Genomic DNA, 16849 nt, shown 5'->3' with positions numbered 1-16849 from the left:
ATTCCCACTGGTGCCTTGCACACAGAGCTCAAAATTAAATCTGTTCAGGAAATGGAATACATAAATTACCTTTAATTTGTAATACGTGGATTACTTTTAATTTGACTTTATTTTACCTTTCCACGTACAACTCTGAAAACAGACTTTTTACTTTGGTTAGTTTTAAAACAGAATTTGGTCTTTTAAGGACGTCATAAAACAAAGTTAATCTTATTTTTATGACAGCCTTAAAAGGTGACTGGTAGTTTCCAGTTCGGTGATTTTAAATGGTTTCTAACCAGGACACGGCACTTATGACAAGAAGAACACATAAATGACTCTCAAATAGTAACTCACCCCTATACTAGCTGAATCCTCTCATACTGTTAAATAGGTATGATGATGACCAAAGTTTAGCTAGTGCCTACCTTATCCAACTTTTTGGTAGTATTCACTCTAAACTGAAGCAATGACTTTCCAAAGATGAAAAAGACAAAAATTTACAATATGTTTAAAGGAGACTCAGGAATTTTTAACATGAAACAAAAAAGTGTGTAGTTTTGATGGTTAGAAATGCCTTACCTCTTACAATCTTTATTTAAACTAGGAGTTGAGAGGTTTTTTAAAAGTAGGGATTGGGGGTGGGAGCAGAGAAAGACCTGGGATGGTTTAGAACTAACACTGTTCCTTCCCATTTCAAATCCCAATTTACTGCCCATTCCTATATCCTAGCCCTGAACTAGAAACCTGTAACAAAACTAATCACTCCAAAGCAAGAGAAGTACTATTTAACAAATTTTGAGATAATCAAAACTTAGCTAGATGAACTGAAGCTTCTACACTTAAAAGAGGGTATAAAAGAGGGTTTATCACACCATCTTATCACCCAACTTCTGGCCCCAAAATACACACTAGGGCATTCATTGGACATCCTTCCCTAAAGAGGAAAATGACTACCAGGGTCTGCAGTTTATTTAGACCAAGGACTTTTAGTCAGTATTCTTCATAAAAAGTGATTTGTTTTTAACATTCACCTTCAGTAACTCTTTTTGAAGACTTTACTAGATTAAGCACAAGCTGCTACCTATTGAAATTTAAATGAGATGTTTGCTTGTCAGATCAGATCCATCTTAACTTGAGGATCCTTTCTTAGACCATTACAAATTTAAAGACTCAAAAAGTAGAAGACTCTTTAAGAGAAACCTAACAAGGATCAAAGTGTTGGCTTTGTAGGAACTTGCATCCTTTTCCTGTGCATTCCTGAAATCAGTTAATTCTAATTTCAATATCACCTTATATTCAGGTATTTCATCATTTGCATTTACCAAGTATATTATCATCCACATTCCATTTGTTCACCCTGCTCTCACCAATGTCTATGGGAAAGCTGCCTGATCAAGCCTGCTTGGATGGATGGAGACAGCTACATAAATTTATTCATCAAGTTTTGTCCTGTTTAAATGTCATCAAATCACATTCATTAAACAAATATCTTTTGAGCACCTTTTCTGTGTAAAACCCCGGACCAGAAACTGAAGGGGGACGTGTGGGATGATTGGTTCAACCCTAAAATAGCTTACAGCTGAACCTTAGAAACCTGGGGATCCCTGGGTCAAACTATTTTCATAATAGCTAAGACATTGTCTTTTCTCATTGTGCTTATATTTGCACTTAGAATGCAAAAGCAATGGTAGGGTAAAACTACTGGCAATCTTAGCACAATTTAAGGCAGTGGCACTGAACGGCACTGGTTGTCATTATATTCTTCACCCTCATGTACTCATGATAAAAGAATCAACTTCACTATTTAAGAATGTCTTCATGAAGGACTAAAAATTATTTTATTAAATCTTCACCCTTGAACTGATGTCTTTTTACCATTCTGTATAATCAAAATTGTACATGAAATTAAAAGGGCTTCCCTGATAGCTCAGCTGGTAAAGAATCTGCCTGCAATGCAGGAGACTCTGGTTCAATCCCTGGGTTGGGAAGATCCCCTGGAGAAGGGAAAGGCTACCCACTCCAGTATTCTGGCCTGGAGAATTCCACAGACTGTACAGTCCATGGGGTCACAGAGAGTCAGACACGACTGAGTGACTTTCACTTTCATACGTGAAATTAAAGACGCTTGCTCCTTGGAAGAGAAGCTATGACAAACCTAGACAGAATATTAAAAAGCAGAGACATTACTTTACCAACAAAGGTCCGTCTAGTCAAAGCTATGCTTTTTTTCAGTGGTCATGTATGGATGTAAGAGTCGGACTATAAAGAAAGCTGAGCACTGAAGAATTGGTGCTTTTGAACTATGGTGTTGGAGAAGACTTTTGAGAGTTCCTTGGACTGCAAGGAGATTCAACCAATCCATCCTAAAAGAAATCAGTCCTGAATATTCACTGGAAGATACTGAAGCTGAAGCTCCAATACTTTGGCCACCTGTCACTAGAAAAGACCCTGATGCTGGGAAAGACTGAGGGCAGGAAGAGAATGGGATGACAGAGGATGGGATGGTTGGATGGCATCACCAACTTGAAGGATATGAGTCTGAGCAAGCTCTGGGAGTTGGTGATGGACAGAGAAGCCAAGCGTGCTGCAGTCCATGGGGTCGGACATGACTGAGCAACTGAATGGAACTGATAATCAGAAAGTATACAGAGTACTTCTGTATTCGGAAGTAGCATGGTTATTTCAAAAATTTTTAGCCTTTTTTCCCCAAGGAATACCATTTTTACTTGAAAGAGTGGCTAACAGACAAACTATGTGGCTATTCAGACCTGAGTAACTGACAGACATTTTTCCAAAAATGAACAAAGTGAGCCCCTCACTTCAAGCAACTGAGAGCATTTGTTGTCAATGATAAAACTGGGTATTTCAAGTGATAATTAGAACTTTGGAAAACTTGTATTCACCACAGTGAACTTTGTGATTTTCCATTACTTAAAAGCCTTTTCTGATGAGATCAGTGGTAGTGTTCACGAATGTGACTTTTATGCCAACATTTGGAAGATCTGCGTAAAAACCATGCATGGGTTAAAAGATCCGAAGTGCATGAAAACCAATATGTTTTAATGTAACAAAGCATAGATAGATGTGGTCTCAGATTCCGCATTGCAATTAACCTTGAAGAAATTAACATTGCTGAATTTTAGTATAATATCAAAGAATATCATCTACAATAATCTGAAAATGCTCTTAAAATACTTTCCCCTTTTCCAACTACATATTTAGTATGAGACAGAAGTTGTACCATACTGTAGCAGACTGAGTGTGCAAGCAGACAGGAGTATCCAGAGGTCTTCTATCCAGCCAGACAGTAAAGAGATTTGCAGAAACTGTAAAATAATATTCTTCTCACTAAATTGCTGTTTTGGAAAATATGGTTATTTTTAATTACAATGTTTCACTTATTTTAACATGTATTAGGTATATTATTTTAAATTAATAAACATGTTTTAATTTCTAATAGTAAGTATCATAAGTTACAACCCATATAAAACAAAAGCTCTTGAGTTCTCAATGACTACTAAGAACCACTGGCTTACACTGTAACAAAAAAGGGAGGAAAAAAAACCCACATACAATAAACCAAGGTAGAATGTCCAACAGATGAATGGATAAAGAAGATGTGGTGTTATTTAATGGAGTATTACTCAGCCATAAAAAAGAATTAAATAATGCCATCTGCAGCAATATGGATGCACCTACAGATTATTGTACCAAGTGAAGTTAGACAAATATTATATGATATCACTTCTATGTGGAATCTGAAAAATGATACAACTGAACTTATTCACAAAACAGACTCATAGGCAAACAAAATTATGGTTACCAAACGGGAAAGGTGGGGGAAAGGATAAATTAGAAGGCTTGGATTAATATACACACACACTGAATATAAAATAGTACTCAATACTCTGTAATAACCTATATGGGAAAAGAATCTTAAAAAGAAGAGATATATGTATAAATAAACCACTTTGCTATACATGAGATGAATACAGCATTATAAACTGACTATACTCCAACATGAAAAAAAAAAGGCTCACAGTGACTTACACTGTAACAAAAGAGGGAAAAAAACCACGGGTAATAACCCAAGGTAGACTATTACAGCTACCACAACACTTCTAGTTTTTAATTTTCCAGCTCTCAACTAGACCTATACTATCTACCTGGCTCCTGAAATAATTTCACCCTGCTGTCAATATAATAAAAATGAGTAATTCATTTAGCAAGCATGAAAAGGCCTCAAGCAATACCAAGATAATATGTTAAACCAATTTGAATTGATGAGCTTTTCTTCAGTCATTTTCTAAGTAAGTGGCATGAATTAAAACTGGTTTTACTTCCCTCATATATAACTTAGCCTATAGAGAGAATTCTTTCACAAAGAACTATATAATATACAACACTCTTGGAAATGCATCCCACACAGTCATATCAGTAATGGAAAGCTGTAGAATCTAGTCTCCTGCTTCTCAACAATAGGGTATAAAAAAGAAAAAGAAAAAAAAAAAATCTAGAAATCCTACACTGGGGCAGCTGAGGATGAAAATACAAAACATGGCATTCAAAAACATATTAGTTATGTGTCAGGCACTGTGCTTGGTGGTGAACACCAACATGTCTATTTTCATAAAACTTACAATCTGATGGGAGGGACAGACATATACCAAGTAATAAACCAACAAATGTAAAATGACATATACAGATATACATGGTGAAGAAAAAGTACAAAAATAAGGGGAATCTGATAAAACTTCCCTGAGGAAATGACACTTGAGTAGTCTTGAGTAAAATTTTTAAGATTTTACCAGAGAGAAGAAAGGAAAAGCATTTCCAGGCAGAAGGAAGAGCAATAGGAAGGCCTAACGGTGAGGGCAGCGTGTCTGGCACAGATGCGTTCAAGGCGGTGCAGCCACGCTAAGGAGCTCCATTCATCCTAAACGGGGGCACGACCAAACTTGTGTATTTGGAAAAGTGCGATTAACTCTATCTGCAACGAGGAGAATGGACTAGTGCTCAGCCAGTGTGGATGACAGTTAAGTGACAGGTTATAGGTTAAGTTATAGGTTAACTTATAGTTAAGTTATAGGTTATCACAACAGTCCAGAAAAGAAACAACTACTCAAATGGGAAGTGGTAATGGTAGAAATGAAAAGGACAATTGGAGATTATTTAGAAAGTTAAACACAATTTGACAATATGAAAAGACCAGGTTTCTGTTCTGAGAAAATAGATGAAATAGTGATACCCTTCACTGAGGTAAGTAAGAATGGAACCGGGCCAAGTTTGAAAAGGGAATCTCCTTTCGGGATGAAGTGCATCTGAGGTACCCAAGAGATGTCAATTAGGCCACTGGATATAGAATTCTTACACTCTGCAGGTAGGCCAAATCTGAGCATACATATTTATATGCAACAGTTGCATATTATTTTATCTTTTGGGGAAAACAATTATTGTCATAAAATAATCACTATTCTTTAAGAAATAGAATTTCAAAACTGTGCTAGCCTAAAAGGTAAGAACCACTACCTTACCAAACGCCCTAAATTAATACTAGCCAAAGATTATCTATTTAAAATACACTGGATATATACCACTCATCTAGCCACAAAATGGATCTCTTTGGCATGAAAACAATACATCTCGGTGGATTCTCAAGGTAGAATTAGCTGCTGCTCTCACATCTTTCGGACACAAACACTGGGGGAAGAAAAGTTTGAGGCAAAAAGTCTGTACTTATTCCCAGACTGTCCACCTACTCCTATGTCTGAAAGATACTGATTTAACCATCTTAATTGGTATAAATGATAAAGTTTTTCTCCTGGAAGTTTCTAATTTTCAAAGTAAAAGGGAAAAGAATGAACAAATCAGACTTTTTTCCTTCCAACATAGACTTCCATAGGCTTTACACTATACTTCCATGAAAAATGACTAGACAACTTTAGATATTAATTGTGATAACTAAGGAATAAACAAACAAAAGGACAAACAAACCAGCTTCCAGAAAGACTGAAACAGAACTAAAAGGAGCAGGCAAGATAATTGGGTTATACTATTAACTTTTCTAAAGAGAATCCACTGCACAAAATCTTTTAGAAAGGTGAGAAAAAGCTAGTATTCTTCACATGAAACTAGAATTATATACATCACATACTTATTTGAGACAGAGCATGGATTAGACTATACAGCATTTTATATTTACAAACATATTTATATTTTACGTACATAAAATCTTTTGAACCTTCCACAGAAAATGCTTTTTAAAAAAAATAAGCATTTTTAACACTTCTGTATTAAATGATTGCTGCTACTAATATCAACTTATTCTCAATGGGAATATAACAACTTAGAAGGTCCCAGGACAAAATAAAAGACTAGCAACATTGACACAAACCAGAAACTATCCTATAAATAGGAATCCTGGCTCAGTAACTGTGAGGACAGAGTGGAGAAAAAGCAAGTTAATATGTGAATGAAATTGAGGTTAACCCAGGATTTAGCTTTCATTCTTCACTAAGTAAGCTTTCACAGGCAAGCCCTTCCATTCTTACTCCAAGCTACCCTTACCTCAGCAAAACCATACAGAGCATGAAACAGGCAGTAAGCATTCCTGGACAAATTTGTATTTGGATAGAAACTTTCAATGTCTTTTATATTTCATTGAAATAGATTTAATAACTGTTCCATTAAGAATGTTCCAAGGCAAAAATCAACAAATCAAATATCCTTAGACATCTCTGGTTCAAGACAGTATACAGAGTACTATTTCATATTATCATACAGTACGTACAAGCACAGTGTGAGTGTACATGCAACATACATGTATACTCAGAAAATATCTAAAACCATATAATTAAAATATTGTTAAATATCTAAATAATTGTAAGCTATTTATAATTATTTTAAAATTTTTTCTCTTTGCTACAATGAACATATTTACATACTTTTTACAAGAAGAAAATATATTTATTAACATGTCATAACACAACTCAGAAATAATTTTAGAAGGAACTTTTTATTTAGTAAGAAACTTTACCATTTCTGTACTCTTCATTTTTCAAATGGGGAAATAGGCCTAGTGAGAATAATTGACTTGTGCGCCCAAAATCTGTTAGTGACTCCCTATGGCCATAATTATATTATGGCCATAATCATACTTTTTATATTTTCTAATTATAAAAATTAATGCATTGTCATTATGAGCAAAGATAACCATTGATTTGGTTGCTTTATTTCTTTTCTAAAAATTTTCACTGCAAAAATTATACATTTTCAATGTAGAGAAACTTTCAAAATACAGAGATTAAAAATTAAGGAAGACAAAAATGTTAACAATCAATCACATAATTGGTGATACTGGAATTATTTCTTCAATTTAGCTTCTAAATTCAGTATAGGGTCAAAAGACCTTAAGGGTAGCTCAGATGGTAAAGTATCTGCCTGCAAGGCACCCAGGTTCAGTCCCTGGGTAGGGAAGATCCCATGGAGAAGGAAATGGCAACCCCACTCTGGTATTCTTGCCTGGAGAATTTCACAGACAGAGGAACATGTCAGGCTACAGTCCATGGGGTCGCAGACAGCTGGACAAGACTGAGCAAGTAACACACATATGATGGTGTTTTTATGTAGCACACTGACTCTTTCATTTGTGATTATTATGTGAAAGATCTACTACGGAAATTTTATTTAAGAATTTTTTAATGAGACAAAGGGCTTCACTGATAGTTCAGTTGGTAAAGAATCTGCCTGCAATGCAGGAGACCCTGGCTCAATTCCTGGGTCAGGAAGATCCGCTGGAGAAGGGATAGGCTACCCACTCCAGTATTCTTGGGCTTCCCTGGTGCCTCGGCTGGTAAAGAATCCACCTGCAATGTGGGAGACCTGGGTCTGATCCCTGGATTGGGAAGATCCCCTGAAGAAGGGAAAGGCTACCCACTCCAGTATTCTGACCTGGAGAATTCCATGGACTATGAGACAAAGAGTTGGACACAACTTGAGCGACTTTCACTTTCAAAGGTAATCCACAAACACAAGCCCAATTGCAAACTGCATAACACAAATTTTCTTAAGATTATCCAACATGTTTATTCATGTAATTCTTACATTTACCAATATTTTTACAGGGTATCCTATACAACTGCCAACTGGCATTAATTACAGAAAAAAAACATGAATTATAAGCAAATATATTTACAAAAACAAGCAAATCAAGCTCACAAATTACTGAACCATCATTAAATCAATCAGCAGGACAATTTTTACCTGATCCTTTTAAAATGTTTACCTTCTACATATTTTATAATGCACTTAAATATACTAGTACAATAACAGGAATACCATCTATAAATAAATGTTTTTCAGAATGTGCGCTCAAAACTTACTTGTAAGGGTGACAACAAAAGTTAGAGATCACTGACTAGAATCCAGGGCCAGCGGACAAAATTGCCTCCTAATCTAATTAGGATCCAAAGATGAGAAGAAAAAAGTTAAAATGATCAATCATCTAAAACTTCAGAATGAAATATTTTGGGAGTCAAGTAAAGTTCTAGTATGAAACATTATTAAATAATCTGCTTAAATTTCTGCATTTTATCAATGATTTAAGAAACATGGACACTAGCAATTTGTTACCATTATATCATCTTAGATCTTAAAGTATTTCTAAATTGTCATATTTTATACAGACTCTATAAAACAAGCCAATGGTATTTTCATTTCACAGTCAGAAAAATTAAGCAAGGAGAGAATAAATGTCTTGTCCCAGATCAGCAGATTGATACATGTACATTGTAGAAGTTTTCTATGGACTTCCCTGGTGGCTCAGACAGTAAAGAATATATTCATATGTGTACTTTAGAAGTTTTCTAAAGTGCATATAAGCAACCTTAAAAATGAATTTGACTTTGCTGTACACCTGAGACTAACACGTTACAGATCAACTACTCCAATGTAAAATAAAAATAAAAATTTAAAAGTGAGTTTGATTGTAACCTAATGAACTATTTAGCTTTCTTTCAAAACTTACTTTCTCTTTAAAACAATAGTAATTTGATTCTCCCACAAAGCCTATTGTATAGAGTGCATGAATAGTCATATATAGTACAAGTACAAATTCTGGAATATAAAAAAGCAAGGAATTCAGATGACTTGACAAAATTCTAAAGCTGGTTAAGCTTTGCTTTGGCATTCCTCCCACCTTCCTTCTGGCGCTCCTACTCTTCTCTCTGAAAGGTACCTTCCATCTTCCCAAAGTTCCTCACCCCAAACACCTACTCAGAATTTCCCTTGCTTGATCTAGCCTAGTCAGGATAACTGATTTCAGCAAACTAACAGAGCCAACATTTACATTACCAAGGGCCAAAAAGGCCCTTAACTTTTCTGTGTCAAGAACCCCTTGAGAATCTTATAAAAGTTAAGGACCCTCTTCACAGAAAAATCACATAGGCGCACAATATTTTTCAAACAATTTCAAGACGCAGAATCTCATAGCCAAAATATATCCATGAACCCCAGAATTATAAAACCCAAGTTAAAAACCCCTGCCTGTATCATATAATAAAACCTCAAATCCCTTCAAAAGGAATTTGTGTTTTAAGAGATGATAAGCACAAATATGCTACACTATATATACTCAAATACATAAACTCTAATTGTTAAAATTCAAGTCATCTCCCAAAGTTTTTAATGCTGTAATTCTCCTGAATAACAGGACCTATTTCTAAACGCTTGTCATCCATTAATATTAACTTGTGTTTTAAGGCTCTACCTCTATATTCAATAAGACTCTATAAACCTGTTTAATTATCATGATTCATTACAAAATAATACATACATACACACACATAAACATATCCTGATAAAATCCAGTTTTTATCTCAAGGAGCTCTGCAGTATTCCTCTCATTGCTATACCCTGTTAAAATTCCCTTAATCCCTACCCTCAGTTTCTTCAACACTATACCATTTACCTTCTCTCTTCAGGCATTGGTTTTCAACTTCCCTTACAGGCCTCTGTTCTTCCACTTGACCTTCAGATATAGACGCTACCCAGGGCTGCCCTCAGTTGCATCCTCACTCTTGATATTATACTCTTCGGCAGTTTTTACATCACATTATGCCCACGAATACAAAGATCCTAACAGACCACCCACCCCCCCCGCCACCATTTTCCCTTGATCTAAAGTCCAAATCATTAGGTACCTAACTTTACCTATTCGGCATTATCTTGATCCCTACCCCTAGCATCATACATCATATCCTATTTACCTTCCTCCTCAAGCTCTGTTCTCCCTATACATTCCTTACTTTATTAAAGGCATCATCATTATCCATTAACCAACTATAATCTTTAACTCCATGTTCTTCCTAATCAGGCCACAATCTCACCAGCTTCATTTCCCAGTACTTCCCCAAGTATAGCAAAATCTACTTGGTATTTCTCAAATCAGACTATCAATGCCCTTCCTCTATAGCCTCTTCTTTCTCATCAGTAAAGCAGCTACTCATCCTTCAAAGTCCTAATGTGTTGGCCAGGACGTTCATTCAGGTCTTTAAGATGGTACAGAGAAGCCCAAACCAACTTTTTGGCTAACCCAATACTTAAAACATCCACTACATGAAAAGTCTTCCCTAACCTCAGTTAATCTCCCTGCATCACACTCATCCCTTCCCCCAGAATTCCATCCCTTCTTCTATAATCCCACACAACTCTTTCTTCATTTTAGTGCTCAACAAGTTGTATTATAGTTAGTTGAACCCTTATCTTTCCTCCCTATAGACAAAGCCCATGATTTATTTGTTCCTCTTGCATCTAGAACATGTCTGGAATATAGTATATATTTAAATGCTACCTAGTGAATGAATGGCAAAACTCCAGAGTGAGGACACACTTAAGGTTATTTCTCAGTGGAGAGGATGCCTCATTCTCTTTTAAGCATAAATTAAATTAAGTCCCCTAGTCCCTAGCAACCAGTCAATCCTAAAGGAAATCAGTCCTGAATATTCATTGGAAGGACTGATGCTAAAGCTGAAACTCCAATACTTTGGCCACCTGATGTGAAGAACTGACTCATTAAAAGACCCTGATGCTGGGAAAGATGGAAAGTGGGAGGAGAAGGGGAAGACAGAGGATGAAATGGTTGGGTTGGATGGCAAACCGATGCGATGTACATGAGTTTGAGCAGGCTCCAGGAGTTGGTGATAAGACAGAGAAGCCTGGCATGCTGCACTCCGTGGGGTCACAAAGAGCTGGACATGACTGAGCGACTGAACTGAACTGGGTCCCTAGCTCTCCACTTCAAGTCCCCCGCTTAGTTTTTAAGCAATATTTCATGGGGATATTTCCTCATATCCTCTTGTCTTTTGTAGATTTCGCTGTCAGTCTAACCACATTAACATTCAATGGCAGCAAGGAAACAGACTCTCCAAGTTCTAAAAAGCTAAGACTTTACAATTACCAACAGTAAATATAAGCTCTTTTAAAAAATGGTCTTAACATTTAAGCACACAAAGTTCATTCTTCATGATTCTGAAAAAGGCTTGGCATAGTTTATCCAATAGGCACCACTGAAGAGTTCTGATGAAAATTTCCACTTACACTGTCAGCCAAACTTTTCACATTTGTAACCACAGAAATCAGCATACATGAACAAATGTGAATACTATACTGATATACTTTACTGTCTGAACTACCAGGGAAGCCTGATATACTAAATAATACACTGCAAACAGCACACACCAAATCATGCATATCATCCAAATGACCCACACAAAAGTAGCTCTTTCAGCTTCTTTTAAAAATACATCTCCAAAATTTCAGTGATCATCCAATGAATAAAATCAGGTTCTTTTACCAGTTTCATCTACCTTTTCCCCCCCTCCTCCCTACCCTCTCTCTCCCAACACACACACACACTCCTCCCTTACTGGGCATGGCTTCCTCAGAAACTATCTAATGGCTCAGAAACAGTTTGATAAGGAAGGTTATCAAGTTGGAATTCTGAAGAAGATTCCTTATGGTCGGTTTATTTTCTAAGTGACTGCTGTTGATGATAAAATACAGACTGACCTCAAAGGATCACAATGTAGTAGGCCCGCCTTAAATGCCCCCTAGTTTTGTTTTGCCTTTTTTATGGGGGTGGGGGTGGGGAGAGTCTTTTAAAAATATACTAGAATATCTTTATGAAGTTGTATTTCTGACTTTTCTTCAGTTCATATAAATGTTCACATTTTAGGACTAAAGACTATGTATGTATGAAACATTTTTGAAGGTTCAGTAATTAAACCACTCTGAGCAGGACTGAAACATTTTAGCTGAATTATGAACCACACTGCAGGAAAAAAAATTTATATATATATAATATATATATACACACACACACACAAACTCCAAGGTATATATAATCCACATAGCAATCATAAATTCTGTTCATTTTCTAAATTTTCTCCATATTACATAAAAATAACTTCAGACAAAGCATTCTTGTTGCTCCAGGATTAAAAGTTTCCAATAGCTCAATGTGGTTATAATCGTCTGGAAACACCTGAAATTGATTTGTTTCCCCTCCTTTACTCTTTCTCTTCCAGCCTGACCTCCTTAGTAAAATACTGATGGATAAAAGTACTACCTGAAAAGCCAAGAAAGTAGATAATCCACCAGGGAGTCAGTAAGGAAGGAACTATATGATACATAATGCTCAAAAGTTAACATGTATCCAGAGCCTAAAAAAATACTGATTGGACTTGGTCTAAATAAAATGTTTCTAAAATAAACTTAACAAGTGGGTTTCTTTCCCATTGCTGTCTTACTAAGCATTCATGAAAAATTATATCTGGGTAAGCGCAGGCTGAAAACACTGGCTTCAGCTCTCAAGGAAAACATGAAAGAGCACAGAGAAAATGTACTTCGGTATAAAGCATTTTCTGAAATTTTTTTATAAAACCAAAGATTGGTATTCTTCGGCAAGAATGATTTTCCAAATACTAAATATATATATACATACACACACAAACATATTAATAAACATTACACTTAAGTCACATATAAACATCTAAATCCAAATATCGAATTTCTTGGATTAATTATAGCCCTACAGAGAGTACGCGGAAACTCTTGAGATTAGACACTTCTGCGACTCAACAACCCACAGAGCTCCCCCTTTACCCTCCAACTTTACAGAAGGGCACTGAGTGGATGAAAGGGCCCACTGCAGCATGAAGGACTACTGAGCTTGCCTAAAGATATCTGACAGAAGCTGAATGTATGCAATAACTTCCCTTTCTCCAGAGACTGGAGGGTGCGCTTCTAAAGGCTGACAGTTTAGTCCTTCCAGAAACCAACATGCCTGCTCAAATACTTGTGGAAAAAAAATTTAATTTCAATCATTACTTGTTCCTCATATTATTATCATTCCCCAACTAACACTGATTGAATGCCTTATTACATATAAGGAAAGAGGTATAAAAAATTTAACCCCAGACTACAAGGAGCTTAATTTCCCTTAAAAGTCACCTACTTCCTATCATTTCACATAAAATACTTCTTGAAGAAAGAATGCTTGAACTTATGATGCAATGGGAACTCATATCCTAGGAAGTTGGTCTTCAGCTACCTAACAAAATTAGAGATGGATACATAATTGTGATTTAATTAAAAAAAACAACTACAATCTGGGTTCCATTGGAATACACAAGAATTGGGAGGGAAACCTGAAATTCCTTCTCCTTTAATTCCCTCTTCATCTAGACAAGGGCTCTCATTATCTCCTACACTTAGAGATATTTCCCTAAATCCAGGAGCTGAATTTGCTTAAAACCTGGTTAAGAAAACTCTTGGCTTGGGAATAAGAAATCTTCTTTCCCCCTAAATGAGAATATAGGGGATTCAACTTCCAAGCAAAAAATCATTTTCCTCATGTATGCTGAGTCTGAGATGGGGGGAGGAGGAAGGCATGCACTGAAATCAAAGGACTTCAGATAAGGATGAACCAAAAGAGAGTAAACAGTAATTCTTATCCTGATGGACCCCACTGAAACGCACATCTAACTCCCGTCTGAGGGGAAAAAAAAGGTCCTGCAAAAAAATACTGCATGCAGTTCTGGACCCAAGTTAAGGTTAAGTATACTACATTACATTTGATAACTGCATGTTTGCTTCTGCGCTCATAAAACATGGAAATCTCACTTGGATGCACAGATAAGGGCTAGTCATATTTTCACTATGAAATAACACATCAAGAACTTTCAAACACAATTCTAGGGAGTCAGGCTACTACTGACTTATGAGAAGAAAAAAAATCCTAGCATCTCCCAGCCCTCGCCCCCAACCTCCCTTGAGTGAGGAACAATCCAGTAACTTACTGTTCAAGGCCAAAGAAAAAGGAATTTTTTTTTTTTAAACTGGGGGAAGGTGAAATGGGGAAAGGATCACTGTGACAGCAGATGATATCCTGCAACAAAAGGTGTGAGATGTGCATACCCATTCTCTTGCAGAGCACTGTCCGAGCTGACAGTCTCACTCACATTACCTTTCACCACAGAGTTTCCAATACCCTGTTTCTACACACTTAAGAAAATGTGAATTTTACTCTGACCACAGAAAGGGTTAAGCACAACTGACATCAGCTCTAAAACAAGCAATTAATATATTCTAACCTAATGCTTAAGAAGGGATGGAGACCAGGCAACAGCTGGACAACTGGCTGGACCAGTTATCATTTGAAGCCCTAAAAATATTAAAATTCTTAAACAACTTCAAGTTTTGATGGGCACAGTCAGATGGACTGTCGAAAGTTTAGAACCAACAGCAACGGCACAACAGGTGAGAGAGGAGGTGGACATCATAGCCCAGTTAAGTGGCTAACATGCAAGAGCAAACCCTTGAGTTCCCCGAAAGGCTGGGGTTGTGGGATAATACCCATGCACAAGGCCATCCAGAGCTCCTGTCTTCCCAGTGTCAAAGGTTTGGTCCCTTCCCGGGTCGCGCCACTCCCCCTATCCCTCCCCCTGGGGACTAACACCCCAAGCACAGAAAGAACCGAGGCCCCTCCACCCGCAGCATCTTAGCTAGGGAAGAAAACACAATGTCGCTCCTTATTTCTGCGTACAAAAGGACTCTGCGCCCTCCTCCTTGAAATGCCGCCGCTGCCGCCTCCTAACTTGCAAGAAGGTGGGCAACGCGCCATATTCCAGCGTCCCCCAGTCTACCTGGGTAACAAGCCCACGCCACCCCGGCGGGAGGGAAGCTTCGGAGGTCTCCCGAAGAGCCAGCCTCCTCTCCCGCAGGAGAGAGCGGCTCCCGCGCCCCGGCCCGGCCCAGCCCAGCCCGCCGCGCCGCGCCGCCCGCGGACCAGAGCCGGGAAGGGCCGAGGAGGCGAGCTGGGAGCCGCCGCTCCGGTCCCGCGCAGCCCGCCCACCTCCCGCTCCCAGGCCAGCGCGCTCTCCCGGGCCTCCAGCTCCCGAACCCACGGGAAGGCCGGGCCGGGGCCCCGGGTTCCACGGCGGAGAGGAGGCCGCGGCCCCGAGAGCCTTAAGCGACGGGGCAGGCCGGAACCCTGGGGGCTCTCGGGAGGGCAGCGCCTCCCTCCCGAGCCCGCCAGGACGCCTGGGGCCTAGTGCGGCCTGCGCATCCTCGGGGTGGCGGTTTGACTGGGCCGGGCCGGGGCCCCCCGCCCGAGGCGGGCCGAATCCGGCGGGGGCCCAGGCCTGGAGCCGGGGGCGGCAGGGTGCTGGCTGCGGGGCGGGCCGGCCGGCCGGCGGGCGGGCGGCGTGTTGCGGCTGCGCCGGGGCTGAAATAGCTGGAGATTGCGCGGTAGGGCACTCACCTCAGAGCGGCTGCGCTACCGTGGGCCTGCGCCGTGGAGACTGCGACCGCGCCGGCTCCTCGCAGCCTCCTGCCACCAGCGGCAATGGCGAGCGCTGCCGCCTAAGCCGCCGCCGCCGCCGAGGAGGGGGAGGGGAGGGAGAGGAGGCACGCACGCGACGCACGGGCTCGGCTTCCCCGCCCGGCCGCCGCCATGATGGGGAGGTCGGCGCTACTTCGGCGGGGCATCCCCGAGGGGGCTTGGGCTCGGGTCTCCGCAGCCCCCCGAGGTCTCCCTGCGTTCACCCTTCCCTTCAGAGTTTTGGATCGGGCCGGAATCGCAGAGGCAACAGTATTAAAGTCAAATGTGGACGGCCCGAGGAAGTAAGGCAGGCAACCCAAGATGGTTGCTAATCTGTAAAAAGTCACATTTTTCGCCCCCCGAGTCCGGGAATTAGGACCTCCCGAGTGTGCCTCGATCACCGACATGGGGCTTCCCCCGCCTTTTCCTCCCCGCTGCCTTGCCAGTCGCATCTTCACCCTGCCTTTGGAATGACCTTTGCTTCTCTATTCAAACCCTGCCGAACTATTTAAAAGCTAAAGTTTTTGTACCGAGCAATCTATAAATGTTTTCGCCCATTCATTCGTTTGGCAAACATTTCTAGAGGGCCTGTTCGTTGCCAAATATTTTTCTGGGCGCCCTGGAGATGTATGTACTTGTTAGGAAAAGGAAGTCCTCACTGTTAAGAACATAATCGATGCGTGGAGGCAGTCAGAAGCAATAGGGACCCCCCAAGCAAGTAGAGAGGGCTCAAGAGTAGAAAAACTAATGTTAGAGACACCGGAGAGTGTTCTTTGTTTTTTAAATTGAGGTCTGGAGACTACCTGCATCGGGGTCATTCAGGCTAATTATTTAAATTCTGGGGTCCAAATGGTTTCTCCAGAATCTTAGCTTCTTAGCCCAGGAACCCACATTTCTAACTCCCCTCCCCATTCCTCCCCCACCCGTGAATACCCATGGTTGTCAAGCCCCACAGTTTAAGAACCAGTTGTTTTAGGGACTTAATAA

General features: G+C 39.5%; 1 protein-coding gene across 2 annotated transcripts in view; it reads right to left on the bottom strand.

Annotated features, from left to right (window-relative positions):
* Positions 1–15883, bottom strand: part of NRF1 (nuclear respiratory factor 1) — a 117734-nt gene extending 101851 nt beyond the window's left edge. The window contains exon 1 of one of the 2 annotated variants that reach the window (XM_068972828.1): positions 15803–15883. The gene's annotated coding sequence lies outside the window, so the exon portion shown is untranslated. The remainder of the gene's footprint in view (positions 1–15802) is intronic. The other variant, XM_068972827.1, reaches the window with a different exon arrangement.
* Between the last annotated feature and the right edge of the window lie 966 nt (positions 15884–16849).

Source organism: Capricornis sumatraensis, chromosome 5 (assembly GCF_032405125.1).
Source record: "Capricornis sumatraensis isolate serow.1 chromosome 5, serow.2, whole genome shotgun sequence".
Taxonomy (NCBI): domain Eukaryota; kingdom Metazoa; phylum Chordata; class Mammalia; order Artiodactyla; family Bovidae; genus Capricornis; species Capricornis sumatraensis.
Note: the sequence above shows the minus strand (reverse complement) of the source record. Positions and strands in the feature narration are given on the sequence as shown.